This window comes from Triticum urartu, chromosome 7 (assembly GCF_003073215.2).
Source record: "Triticum urartu cultivar G1812 chromosome 7, Tu2.1, whole genome shotgun sequence".
NCBI lineage: Eukaryota > Viridiplantae > Streptophyta > Magnoliopsida > Poales > Poaceae > Triticum > Triticum urartu.
This window is the reverse complement of record NC_053028.1, coordinates 606,108,081-606,121,837: the sequence shown is the minus strand read 5'-3', so window position 1 is coordinate 606,121,837 and position 13,757 is coordinate 606,108,081.

The following is a 13,757-nucleotide window of genomic DNA, read 5'->3' as shown; positions in this document are numbered from 1 at the left end:
CCAAGGTGATAAGTTTTGTTACGTTCTCCGCTTAATGTTCCCTTGTACTAACAATGCAGCTGAGTATGAAGCCTTGCTCCATGGTCTCCGGATGGCTAAGGAGATGAATCTAAGTCGAGTTAAGTGCTTCGGTGACTCGGACCTCGTGGCTCAACAAGTGTCTGGCACTTGGGACTCCAAGGACCCACTCATGGCAGCATATCGTCGTGAGGTGGATATTGTTGCAGGTCACTTTAAAGGCTATCAGGTGGACCACGTGGACCGACGGAAGAATGAAGCAGCGGACGCTTTAAGCCGGCTGGGCTCTCAGCGCAAACCGGTCCCGCCCAATGTTTTTCTGGATGTGCTGCACAACCCGTCGGTCAAGCTCCCTGGTGAAGCGGATTTGGCTATTCCTGATCCGGAGGCTCAATTGGTGGCAGCTCTTCATGTCATTCCGGATTGGACGCTTCCTTACCTGGCGTACATGAACCGGGGCGAGTTACCAGAGGATGAGACTCTGGCCCGACAGATAATCCGGCGGTCCAAGTCCATGACTATTGTCAATGGCGAGTTGCATCATTGCAGTGTATCAGGGGCGTTTCAACGCTGTGTGTCTCCTGAAGAAGGCTGTGAAATTTTGCGTGAGATCCACGAAGGAGATTGTGGTCACCACGCCGGTTCAAAATCTTTGGTAGCTAAAGCGTTTCGCCATGGCTTCTATTGGTTAACTGCTCATGCTGATGCGGAGGATCTGGTCAGACGATGTGACGGTTGCCAAAAGTTTTCAAGACGTGCTCATGTGCCGGCTCAAGAATTGAGAATGATTCCAATTACTTGGCCGTTTGCGACTTGGGGGCTGGATATGGTTGGGCCTTTCAAAAGGTCCAAAGATAAGAAGACCCACCTCCTGGTGGCGGTTGACAAGTTTACAAAGTGGGTGGAGGCAGAACCTGTTAGCAAGTGTGATGCGGCCACGGCGGTTCAGTTCATCAAAAAAGTGATTTTCCGGTTTGGCTTTCCACACAGTATCATCACAGATAATGGTACCAATTTGTCCAAGGGTGCCATGAAGGAGTTCTGCGAACGGGAGCACATCCGGCTTGACGTTTCATCAGTGGCACACCCACAGTCCAATGGTCAAGCAGAAAGGGCTAATCAAGAGATCTTGAGAGGCATCAAGCCCCGGCTTATGGTTCCTTTGCAGAGAACGCCGGGTTGTTGGGTAGAAGAATTACCATCTGTGTTATGGAGCATCAATACAACACCCAACAGATCAACAGGATACACACCGTTCTTCATGGTTTATGGAGCGGAGGCGGTTCTCCCCAGTGATATCCGTCATGATTCACCTCGTGTGACGGCTTATGTTGAAGCGGACAACGAGACAGCACGGCAAGATGCTTTGGACCGGTTGGATGAAGAGCGTGACATAGCAGCCGCCCGATCGGCGATTTACCAACAGGATCTTCGTCGTTATCACAGTCGCCGAGTCAGAACCAGAACCTTTCAGGAAGGAGATTTGGTGCTTCGGCTCATCCAAGATCAGACTGATATGCATAAGCTATCCCCACCTTGGGAGGGGCCTTTCGTGGTCAGCAAGAATCTGCACAACGGGTCATACTATCTGATCGATATTCGAGAGCATAAAGACTCACGTACATCAGAGGAGGAGACCAACAGGCCGTGGAACATAGCTCATCTTCGGCCTTACTATACCTGAGCCATTGGCTCTACTTATGTACATATTACGATGATGTATATATTATGATTAAATATAATAAACCGGAACCTCAGCTAAAGCGGGGTATCTGTTCTTTTACATCATGTGTGGTTACATGGAGTTGTTCTAAAGCGGCCTCCGGTTTACCCCTTGAGTTAGCTTTTCAAAAGCATCATGTTATATCACTTGGGGGCTTGGTCGTGTCCGAACCAATGCAATACTCTTGATAGGCGAGAGCCACCAGATCACTTGGGGACTTGGTCACGTCTGAACCAGTCATGCCTCTTGATCGGCCTAAGGCCACAGAATCACTTGGGGGCTTGTCGAACCCAAACCATTGCCATGCCACTTTGTTGGGGATATTACTGTTGGGCGTAAACCGGCCTATCTGGGCCGGGTTAACTTTCGTCAGTAGTTAAGTATGTTAAAGCCCAAGAAGGCAGATGAGGGCTCAAGGCCCATGGTCGGTTCAAGGCCTGTAGCCGTAAACCGGCGTTGGTATTTAACTTGTATTGTAAGTTAGGAATAAGTAGAGACCAAACCGGACACATCTATGAGCCGGTATTGGGACTCTGTGAACCGACGGGCGTCACCCGTGTATATAAGGGGACGACCCGGCGGCGGTTCAAGGACAACAGACAACAACTCGAGACATAGGCGAAGCTTGTTTGCTCCCTAGTCATCGAAACCCCATCAATTCCATCACAACTAGACGTAGGCTTTTACCTTCATCGAAGGGGCCGAACTAGTATAAACTCTCTTGCGTCCTTGTGTCCGCTTTAACCCCTTCAAGCTAACCCGTCGCGATGGCTCCACGACTAAGTCCTTTCTCTAGGACATCTGCCGTGACAAAACCACGACAGTTGGCGCCCACCGTGGGGCTATCGCACGATGGTTTCCGGTTCTTGGAGGGCCGCTTTGAAGGACTCGAGGGCTACGCTGTAGGCCGGATGACTAAGAGTCGTCGCGGCAAGCTCTACATCGACGACGCAGGCTGGGGCCCCGAGGCCGGCTCAATTGAGTACGGGTACCGGGTCCCCTTTGGTAGCATTCACGTTTTCATTGGCAAGATCGGTGAACCGGGCCCTGAGCCGGACATCTGCACCGACCTCATCGAGACGGCTCAGCGTGCGCAATCCGCCCGGGTTAAACCGGCCATGAAGCGTGCCTTCGTGGGAGTCATCCATGGAGGAAGTTATGAGGACGGATCGGAGTTTCGCGGGGCGACTGTCGTTTGTTCCGGTGACGAATCTTCGACCGGAGAAACCGAATCTCTTTATCAGCTACAAGATGGCCGGATTGGGAGCTGTTCCGATGGCGACAGTATTCCGGACCCCTCTGATCTGCCCAACCGGGTTGGAATATTCATGACCGGAACACAAGCAGCGCTTCATTCTTCGACAGCTGCGGCAACGATCTCCGGTTCAGCAGCGGCGACGGCTGCCGGGGCAGGAGGCCCTGTGCGCCCGCCGGCTCAGGTTCTATCAGAACTATTTGATGCGTTGGCTGTGCTTATGGCGGAAGTTAATCCGCCAGATCAGGACGTTCACAACACGGAGATTGCAAAGGTAAAGGAACAGATCACCCAGGCCAAGGCGGATCTGGCGGCTGAGGACACCAGGATGGCCGCAGAGCGGGCCGCTTTAGACGCACAGGCCTACAGGCTTATGTTGGACCAGAGCGCGTCGCATGAAGTCATGAGGAGGAAGCACCGATCCCGCTTACCTCCGGTTTTCGAGGCCAGAGACCTTTTCAACACTCCAGGACCAAGAGCCGGCAATCCGCTAGAGGGAACCGGGCAGAAGCCCCTGGGACCGGTGCACCGGTTCAGCCTCGTCAGATGGACCCGCCTCGTCAAAACACCGTTATACCTCAGGATGCTTTAACACCTCCGGGTCACTACTCCAACCCAATGGACAATCTTGTTGCCGCTGCTGCATGGCTGGAGGCCATTCCAATTGAAGGTGACTCGCCGCAGGCAGTAGAGACGCGACGGGTCAAGGAACTTCTGAGGACAGCTTTGGCCCAACAGGAAGCGTACTCGTACAGCCGCGACCGGATCCACTCGACCCCCCGTCCAAGCCGGAGCTATAGCAGACATATGGATGAACCAGCAGTGTCGAGTAATGAACGACGTGGAGCACCCCGTGGCAACAACCGACGGGTGGTGCTGATGACGCTCAGGAAGTGGTGAACCGGGCCCGAGCGCGCAGGGAGGCCGAGTTAGCCGCACAACATCAGGCTCGGCAGCTCACGCCGGTTCGTCCAACCATCTCGATCGAACCTGGTGTTACTTCTAGTTCTTTGGGGGTGCCTTGCCTTATCCCCGCTTTACGCAACGTGCGCCTGCCCAAGGATTTCAAAGGCCCGCGCAAGGTACCAAATTACACGGCGGATCAACCTCCAGAGACATGGGTGGAGAGCTATGAGATGGCCATGGAGATGCTTGATGTGGATGACACGGCGTGTGCGAAATACTTCACCATGATGCTTGAAGGAACGGCCCGTACTTGGTTAAAAAGCTTGCCAGCTAATTCTATCAGTTCATGGGCCCAATTACGAGCCCGGTTTATCAGCAATTTCAAGGATACCTGTAAACAGCCTATGTCGATAGTGGACTTAGCTGCATGCGTCCAGGAGGAAGGAGAATCAACGACTCATTGGGTGCGCCGGGTTTCACAAGTGTTGCACTCCTCAGACCGCATCAACGCTGACACCGCAGTATTAACCCTAGAAGGCAACTGCCGGTTTGGGCCCCTGAAGTTGAAATTGGGACGGATGAAGCGTCATTGCACCGACATGGGGACCCTCATGGCCGCTTTGGTGAAATATGCTGATTCTGATAGTACCAAGGATCCCGAATCTGATGATGACAAGACAGGAAGGGAAGAAGAACACAGCTCCAAAGGTCAGCAGCATCACTGGGTAGGCAATGGCGGAGGAGGCAAGCGTAAAGCGGATGGTAACATGGACTTTGTGGCTAATACCAACGCACAGGACAATGGCCAGCGACGCAAGGGTAGGCCGAAAAATCGTAATGGAGCACCCAACCCTAACCCAAACCGCCTAAACTATCTGCTAAGCCAGCCCTGTCCAAGACATGGGACGAAGGAGGCGCCAGCAAACCACCTTTGGAAGGATTGCTTTATTATGCAGGAGTTCAAGAATTCTAATAATTTCCGGTATGATCACGAATCTGGCGGTGGCTCAGGGTCCGGGCCGGGTTACGGTGGAGGAAGTTCCGGTTCAGGATTTAATGGTAATCCGGGCGGACATAATGGTCAAAATAGTCAGAACAACCAGGGTGGTTACAACCAACAGCAGCAACAGTCAGGTTACCAGAGCAACCCAAAGCAGTTGAGTAGTGGGCAGTACCATGTCTTTACCACTAGCTTGGACAAGCGAGACCGGAAGGTTCAGAGGCGGGCAGTCAACTCTGTTGAACCGGCCATACCCCGTTATCTACGTTGGTCTGAACAGCCAATCATATGGAGCAGAGAGGATCACCCACCCAGGTCGATAATCCGGGTCAGTTGGCTCTGGTGGTGGCGCCTCAGGTGGGAGGTTATAAGTTCACCAAGGTGCTCATGGATGGAGGGAGCAGCATTAACATCCTGTACTATGAGACCTTCCGTCGTATGGGACTAACAGATAAGAATCTCAAACCGTCTAATACAGTATTCCACGGTGTAGTGCCTGGCAGATCAGCATATCCCGTTGGTAAGATAGCTCTGGAAGTGGCCTTTGGGGATGATCATGATTCCAGGTCGGAGACATTGACGTTTGAAGTGGTGAAAATCCAAAGTCCATATCATGCCCTGTTTGGGCGACCGGCATACGCCAAGTTTATGGCTCGGCCCTGTTATGTGTATTTGCAGCTCAAGATGCCGGGTCACAAGGGGACAATAACGGTTCACGGAAGCCGCAAAATCGCTTTGGAATGCGAGGAAGGAGATGCGGCTTATGCAGAGTCGGTTTGTGCCACCGAGGAGTTGAAGTACTATAAAGACAATGTTGATCCGGCGGACATGACTCCGTTGAAGAAGCCAACTACGGAGCATGATCCGGCCCTGAAGTTCAAATCGGCAGCAGAAACTAAGCTTGTTGACTTCGTACCTGGCGATTCGTCCAAGCAGTTCAGCATCAGTGCCAACTTGGATCCGAAATAGGAAAGCGCGCTCATCGAGTTCATCCGTGAGAATCGGGACATTTTTGCATGGAAGCCCTCTGACATGCCAGGTGTACCGAGGCAACTCGCTGAGCACACACTTAATGTGGATCCTAAATATAAACCGGTGAAACAGTTCCTCCGCCGGTTTAACGAAGAAAGACGCAAGGCGATTGGAGAAGAGGTAGCCAGGCTCTTAGCAGCTGGCTTTATTGTTGAAGTTTTTCACCCCGAGTGGCTTGCCAATCCGGTGCTGGTCCTCAAGAAAAACGGCACCTGGCGCATGTGTGTGGATTACACAGATCTATAAAGCTTGTCCAGCAGATCCTTTTGCCCTCCCCCGTATTGATCAAATTATTGATGCTACGGCGGTTGTGAGCGTTTAAGTTTTTTGGATGCGTATTCTGGCTATCATCAGATCAAAATGGCAGTTAAGGACCAGGAGAAGACAAATTTATAACTCCCTTTGGAGCCTTCTGCTATGTGTCTATGCCCTTCGGGCTCAAGAGTGCCCAGGCAACTTACCAACGGTGTGTACAAAATTGTCTTCACAAGCAGATTGGCCGTAATGTACATGCTTACGTGGATGATATCGTGGTTAAATCCAGGGAGAAGGAGACTCTGATTGATGATTTGAAGGAAACCTTTGATAACCTGAGAACATACAAGATGATGCTTAATCCGGACAAGTGTGTCTTTGGTGTACCGGCGGGCAAGCTATTGGGTTTTCTAGTGTCCAACAGGGGAATTGAGGCTAATCCGGAGAAGATCACGGCTATCACCTCCCTGGCTAAACCGAAGTGTATCAACGATGTTCAACGCCTGGCAGGCCGGATTGCTGCGCTAAGCCGGTTTATCAGTCGCCTGGGTGAGAAGGCAATCCCTTTGTATCAGATGTTGAAAAGACGGATCAGTTTGTCTGGAGTTCTGCTGCTGATGAAGCATTTGAGGACTTAAAGCGGCAATTGGCCAATCCGCCTGTGCTCGCCGCTCCCATTGACAAGGAGCCGTTACTGCTATATGTTGCTGCTAATGTTCGGGCGGTCAGCGTAGCTATTGTGGTGGAGCGAAAGGAGGCAGGTAAGGAGCATCCGGTTCAACGTCCGGTCTATTATATCAGCGAGGTGCTCATTGAGTCCAAGCAAAGGTATCCGCATTGGCAGAAGCTGGTGTATGGAGTTTTTATGGCAAGCCGGAAGCTTAAACAATATTTCCAAGGGCACTCAATTACGGTGGTCAGTTCTGCTCCTTTGGGAGATATCATCCAGAACCGGGAAGCAACTGGCCGGATTGCAAAGTGGGCCATAGAGCTGGGGCCGTACGGTTTGAAGTATGTGCCTCGGACAGCGGTTAAGTCTCAAGCACTTGTTGATTTCATCAATGATTGGACGGAAATGCAAGCACCTGAAGAAAAGCCGGATCATACGTATTGGACCATCCATTTTGACGGATCCAGGCAGTTGGAAGGCTCGGGGGCTGGAGTCGTATTAACTTCCCCACGAGGTGATAAGTTTTGTTATGTTCTCCGTTTAATGTTCCCTTGTACTAACAATGCAGCTGAGTATGAAGCCTTGCTCCATGGTCTCCGGATGGCTAAGGAGATGAATCTAAGTCGAGTTAAGTGCTTCGGTGACTCGGACCTTGTGGCTCAGCAAGTGTCTGGCACTTGGGACTCCAAGGACCCACTCATGGCAGCATATCGTCGTGAGGTGGATATTGTTGCAGGTTATTTCAAAGGCTATCAGGTGGACCACGTGGACCGGCGGAAAAATGAAGCGGCAGAACGCTTTAAGCCGGCTGGGCTCTCAGCGCAAACCGGTCCCACCCAATGTTTTTCTGGATGTGCTGCACAACCCGTCGGTCAAGATCCCTGGTGAAGAGGATTTGGCTATTCCTGATCCGGAGGCTCAATTGGTGGCAGCTCTTCATGTTATTCCGGATTGGACGCTTCCTTACCTGGCGTACAAGAACCGGGGCGAGTTGCCAGAGGATGAGATTCTGGCCCGGCAGATAATCCGGCGATCCAAGTCCATGGCTATCATCAACGGCGAGTTGCATCATTGCAGTGTATCAGGAGCTTTTCAACGTGCGTGTCTCCTGAAGAAGGCCGTGAAATTTTGCGTGAGATCCACGAAGGAGATTGTGGTCACCACGCCGGTTCAAAGTCTCTGGTGGCTAAAGCGTTTCGCCATGGCTTCTATTGGTTAACTGCTCATGCTGATGCGGAGGATCTGGTCAGACGATGTGATGGTTGCCAAAGGTTTTCAAGACGTGCTCATGTACCGGCTCAAGAATTGAGAATGATTCCAATTACTTGGCCGTTTGCGACTTGGGGGCTGGATATGGTTGGGCCTTTCAAAAGGTCCAAAGATAAGAAGACCCACCTCCTGGTGGCGGTTGACAAGTTTACAAAGTGGGTGGAGGCAGAACCTGTTAGCAAGTGTGATGCGGCCACGGCGGTTCAGTTCATCAAAAAGGTGATTTTCCGGTTTGGCTTTCCGCACAGTATTATCACAGATAATGGTACCAATTTGTCCAAAGGTGCTATGAAGGAGTTCTGCGAACGGGAGCACATCCGGCTCGACGTTTCATCAGTGGCACATCCACAGTCCAATGGTCAAGCAGAAAGAGCTAATCAAGAGATCTTGAGAGGCATCAAGCCCCGGCTCATGGTTCCTTTGCAGAGAACGCCGGGTTGTTGGGTAGAAGAATTACCATCTGTGTTATGGAGCATCAATACAACACCCAACAGATCAACAGGATACACACCGTTCTTCATGGTTTATGGAGCGGAGGCGGTTCTCCCCAGTGATATCCGTCATGATTCACCTCGTGTCACGGCTTATATTGAAGCGGACAACGAGACAGCACGGCAAGATGCTTTGGACCGGTTGGATGAAGAGCGTGACATCGCAGCCGCCCGATCGGCGATTTACCAGCAGGATCTTCGTCGTTATCACAGTCGCCGGGTCAGAACCAGAACCTTTCAGGAAGGAGATTTGGTGCTTCGGCTCATCCAAGATCAGACTGATATGCATAAGCTATCCCCACCTTGGGAGGGGCCTTTCGTGGTCAGCAAGAATCTGCACAACGGGTCGTACTATCTGATCGATATTCGAGAGCATAAGGACTCACGTACATCAGAGGAGGAGACTAACAGGCCGTGGAATATAGCTCATCTTCGGCCTTACTATACCTGAGCCATTGGCTCTACTTATGTACATACTTACTTGAGAGCTGTGATTATTATGATTAAGATATTAATGATTTCACTATTAAATTAAAATATTATTCACAGATATGACGTACTACTGTAGCATAGAGCCTCAAGTCTAAAGCGTGGGTAATCTTGGCTTCTCTAGGTATTATCATCATGTTGAGAGGTTACACGACAGGCGTTGCCATACTGAACGCCGTGTCCTACCGGTTTTAATCCCCTTCGATGATCGCGCCGCTTGGCTTAAATATATTGCTGTTCATATTCCACTTTGTCGTGAATGGCTTAGGCTCGTGAGTCCTTATGCGCTCCGAACCTAATACCCATTGCCCTCTTGATAGGTTATCCGGAAGTCACGAGATTCGACTTGGGGACATTGCGCTGACCTCGGTTCGTGGCAGCCAATAATTTCGTCTGTCTGTTGTTCGGGCACGAAAAAAGGCCCCTCCTACGAGACCGGGAGAGATCGGAGTATGGGCTTATTGTGGCATTAGATCAGTCTGGATTTGTATGAGCCGGAACCCTGAACCATGACCACTGCCACTTTGGTCATAAATGCCACAGAATCACTTGGGGACCTGGCTGACCGAATAGTTACACCTAACGGGAGCTTGGTCGTGTTTGGCCATGGTAACGCCATTTGATCAGCTTAAATAAACCTTTTTTGGCAAACGTTTTTGTCGTTGCTTTTGCTTCACACTTTTCTTTGAAGGGGGTTTTTTTGCTTTTCATTGTGTTTTTTAAACGACAAAGTTTTTTAACCAATCAATTGACGGAACACAGTTCACGTCAATCCGGAGACTATTTGTCCGGTTTGATCCTTGTTGTTAACATCCTCTTATGGAGTAACACGGTGTTTATTATAACCCGGCACGGTTTACATGGTAAACCAGCGTCATATATATATATACAGGAGCTGTTATCTCCTCCAACAGTGTGGGTTTGCAAAACTCCGCTTCAAGATTGGCCAAGCCAACTTCACACTCAACGATGGCAGGTATTATGTATCTCAAAAATTTGATCATATACTTAAAATTTTGTTTTGGATGTTTTGATTTCATATATACAGACATCATATTCCGCCTGACGGTACAACCGCGGTGGCACTTGACGAATTTCTCATTTCAGAAAGTGTTTTGGAAAGTTCATTACCACAGGAAGAACAAGTTATGCACGAAGGCATATCAACATCAAAGGTATCAGCTAGCCTATTACAAGGCAACATGGTGCCCATAATAATATAATTGTTTTTCACAAAGGAGAGGCAGTTTTAAAACCGGCTTCCGGTTCAAGCTTGGTCACCAGCCTGGCCTGATGGTTGTGGGTCATCCTGCGCCGCTTCAGCTTCCGTTTCTCTACCCAGTGGCTGGAAATCCACAGTTGTCCAGTCGATTCCCATTAATGCTTGAAAAACAGCTTCATCATGGATCAGCAATGACGGGTCAATATCGGGAGCGTAAGTATGCTTACGGATTGGAGGGATCAGATTTTCCGATTCATGGATTGGTGCAGCTATTCGCTTGTTCTGACTGTCATATTGCGCTTGATAATGAGACAAGTCTGCTTCCTCAGCCAACTGACAAGCTAGTGGACGTACCTCCCGGTTTATTGCTCGCAGATCCGCTTCACCAAATTCTGACCCGTCTTCCTTCAAGCTGGGATAGCCCTGAGCCGCTTCAATAGGATCAAAATCCGGCACCCAGGCTTTTGCCCGGATTAAGGCATTGATTGCACCGGTTCGAGCAGCAGATTTCTTCAGCTCTTCAACCCGGGCAGGAAGCACTGAACAGTTTCATCGAGTATCTTATAGTCCCGTGGCGCCGGTTTGTTATGAGATGCGGTACAGATGATCCGCTGTCGGCACCAGTATACACATTGTAGGTGTATACTAATTATTTGGCTAATAATTGTTCAATCCAAATTGGGTATGCTAAAAGCGGAGTACTTTATACGTCTGGTGTTGCGACATAACTCTGTATCTCAGTGTAGATGGGAAATGCTGTTGGTCACATGCAAGCCATGGATAAGGGGCTCTAATCAAATCACACCTGTGCGACTCTCTGACAGCAAGGTTTTCTAGGCAGAGCTATTACCGCACTTGAGTATCTGGTCCAGATGGCTTACCCAAAGATAGCATAGTGCTCGATTCGGCTATGTGCACATTGTGTTTGGACCTTGCTGTTGGGCAGATGAGGTCACTCCGCATATCCGGTTTTAGCTCGCAGGACTTCACCAGTACACACTGGCCAGTGTTTGATTGCGACCTAGCCGCGATCTTCCTATTTCTCTAGTGGCCAATCCGCCGCTTCTTCTTGAAGCTCTGCCTTATCATGACAGTGTTGCCAGGTGGTGGTAAGGCTGAGCCAGATCTTCTTTCTGTCATTGCTTTGGAGTTCAAGCTATGCTACATGGTCTGTAATCCATTTTATTGCATGATTGCGCTGCTATTGGAATTGTATTCGTGTGTTCGTACTCTCGCTACAGCTGTCGATGGGCGCAAATACGAGCATTATTTAGCCATTGGATGACTTATCGGAGATGATACTACGGTGGTGAACTACGGATCTCACTTCATGAAATTTCATAACAAGATAATTTTAGACGCTTACGTTACTTGGGACGGCAAGTCCAACGTTGCGCATTGAAATTCGGTGTTTCCGTCTGCCACGCATACTGCTTTCAATCTTCGCCTTACAAAGTCCTGAATGAATCAATACAGGTATCAACTTGCGACTACTTGTGGCAATGTGCTAAATTCTTGCGTAGTAATTATGCCTTCTGATGGGGCGAATTTCACATTGCATTCAAGTATCCTCTGTTGACTACGTTGGAGCTCTCATGACGTCGTGTGTTCTCATGTGCGAGGGCTGCTCATAGGCAAGGATCGGTGCTCAATTATGTCAGTAAGAATAATATATAGCTTGGTAAGGCACTTCCGGATTTTGAAGCCAGATGATATCAGACCAGAACGGGCGCCCCTTGGCGCGCTACGAGAGGTCAGCAAGAATGCAAGCCGAATACCAGCAGGCAGGAACGGCAGCGCATCCGATGCAACCCGCTTTACCTGCCATTACCTTGTCTGCTGTCCCATCTGAGTGAGGTGTCGAGGCGCAGAGCGCCCCCGCGGGCTGTCATAGCTCGCGAAGCTGGTGGCATACCCGAATCCCGCGTTGTCAGGACAAGGCGGCGGAACTGCGACCGCTGCCTCCTTCGGGCCGCTCTCAGAGCCAGGCAGTCCACGCTCTGGTCGACCCCTCAGCGTCGTCGCAGCTCTCGCCAACATTGCAGCTACAGGGATCCAGGTCGTTGATCCAAATATGTTCTGCGGAATACATGACAGAATGGTTGCATAATGAAGAGCCGCCACAGGAATGAAATCCGCTCTTCACCAGGGATCTTGACCGACGGGTTGTGCAGCACATCCAGAAAAACATTGGGTGGGACCGGTTTGCGCTGAGAGCCCAGCCGGCTTAAAGCGTCTGCCGCTTCATTTTTCCGCCGGTCCACGTGGTCCACCTGCGACTATTATCCACCTCACGACGATATGCTGCCATGAGTGGGTCCTTGGAGTCCCAAGTGCCAGACACTTGCTGAGCCACAAGGTCCGAGTCACCGAAGCACTTAACTCGACTTAGATTCATCTCCTTAGCCATCCGGAGACCATGGAGCAAGGCTTCATACTCAGCTGCATTGTTAGTACAAGGGAACATTAAACGGAGAACATAACAAAACTTATCACCTCGTGGGGAAGTTAATACGACTCCAGCCTTGCCAGACTGCCTTGCAGTTGACTGGATCCAAGATGTGAATTGAGTCCAAGTTATAGTGTGATCCGGATTGTCTCTTCTCAGGAGTACGTTAATAAAGTAAGCTGTCTCGCGTTACTGGCGCTGTGGCTTATATAGGAGTTGCATGTGGGCTCTTATGTCCTCGGACGTCCAGGTCGATTGAGGACTGAGATATCAATCAGTGATCGGATAACCTGTGAGAGCTTGACGTTTGATAGGACCGTAAGGCGATCAGTATATGACGTCTCTCCAATACGACGAGTACTACGATTCAACGTGCCGCTCTCGAGCTCGGTGGATGTCGTTGAGTGAGCACCACTCTCAGGGATATAGCCGCTTGCACTTTGCAGGAGGTGTGTGCTCTCTAGCCTGGTTGCACTAAGATACTCGACAGTTCTGGCTATCTGATCTCGGATAGCTACTTTGTCTCAGCGCAAAGAGGCGAGAGACGCTCCGTTCATCGCTAGCTTGTGACTAATATTGGTACGCGTCCGCTCGCATGTGTTAAGAATAAGGCGAATGAGTACAATAGCAGCATATATGTTCCTATATAGTGCTCAGTCTGTCTGGCTTGGCGCCATACACCATTCAACCACATAAACACTAAAGTACTTCTCATTGGGCTTAGGGGACTAAGCATCCTGGGCTTTTTGAGGTGGATGGGAGCTTAGTAAGCACGATGACGAGTCCGCCGAGAAAAACGACTGTACGTGGCGGCCTGAAGTAACCTGGTAATTACGGTAAGTTAGACGGATTAAAGAGGTATGACAGACAACGGGCAAGTCTGAACGCAAATGTCTAGGCTCATAACCGCTGCACTCGTACCATAGCTATAGCTCCAGCAACGGATCAGCTCGGAAATAGGCGTGTCTGCCCCGAACC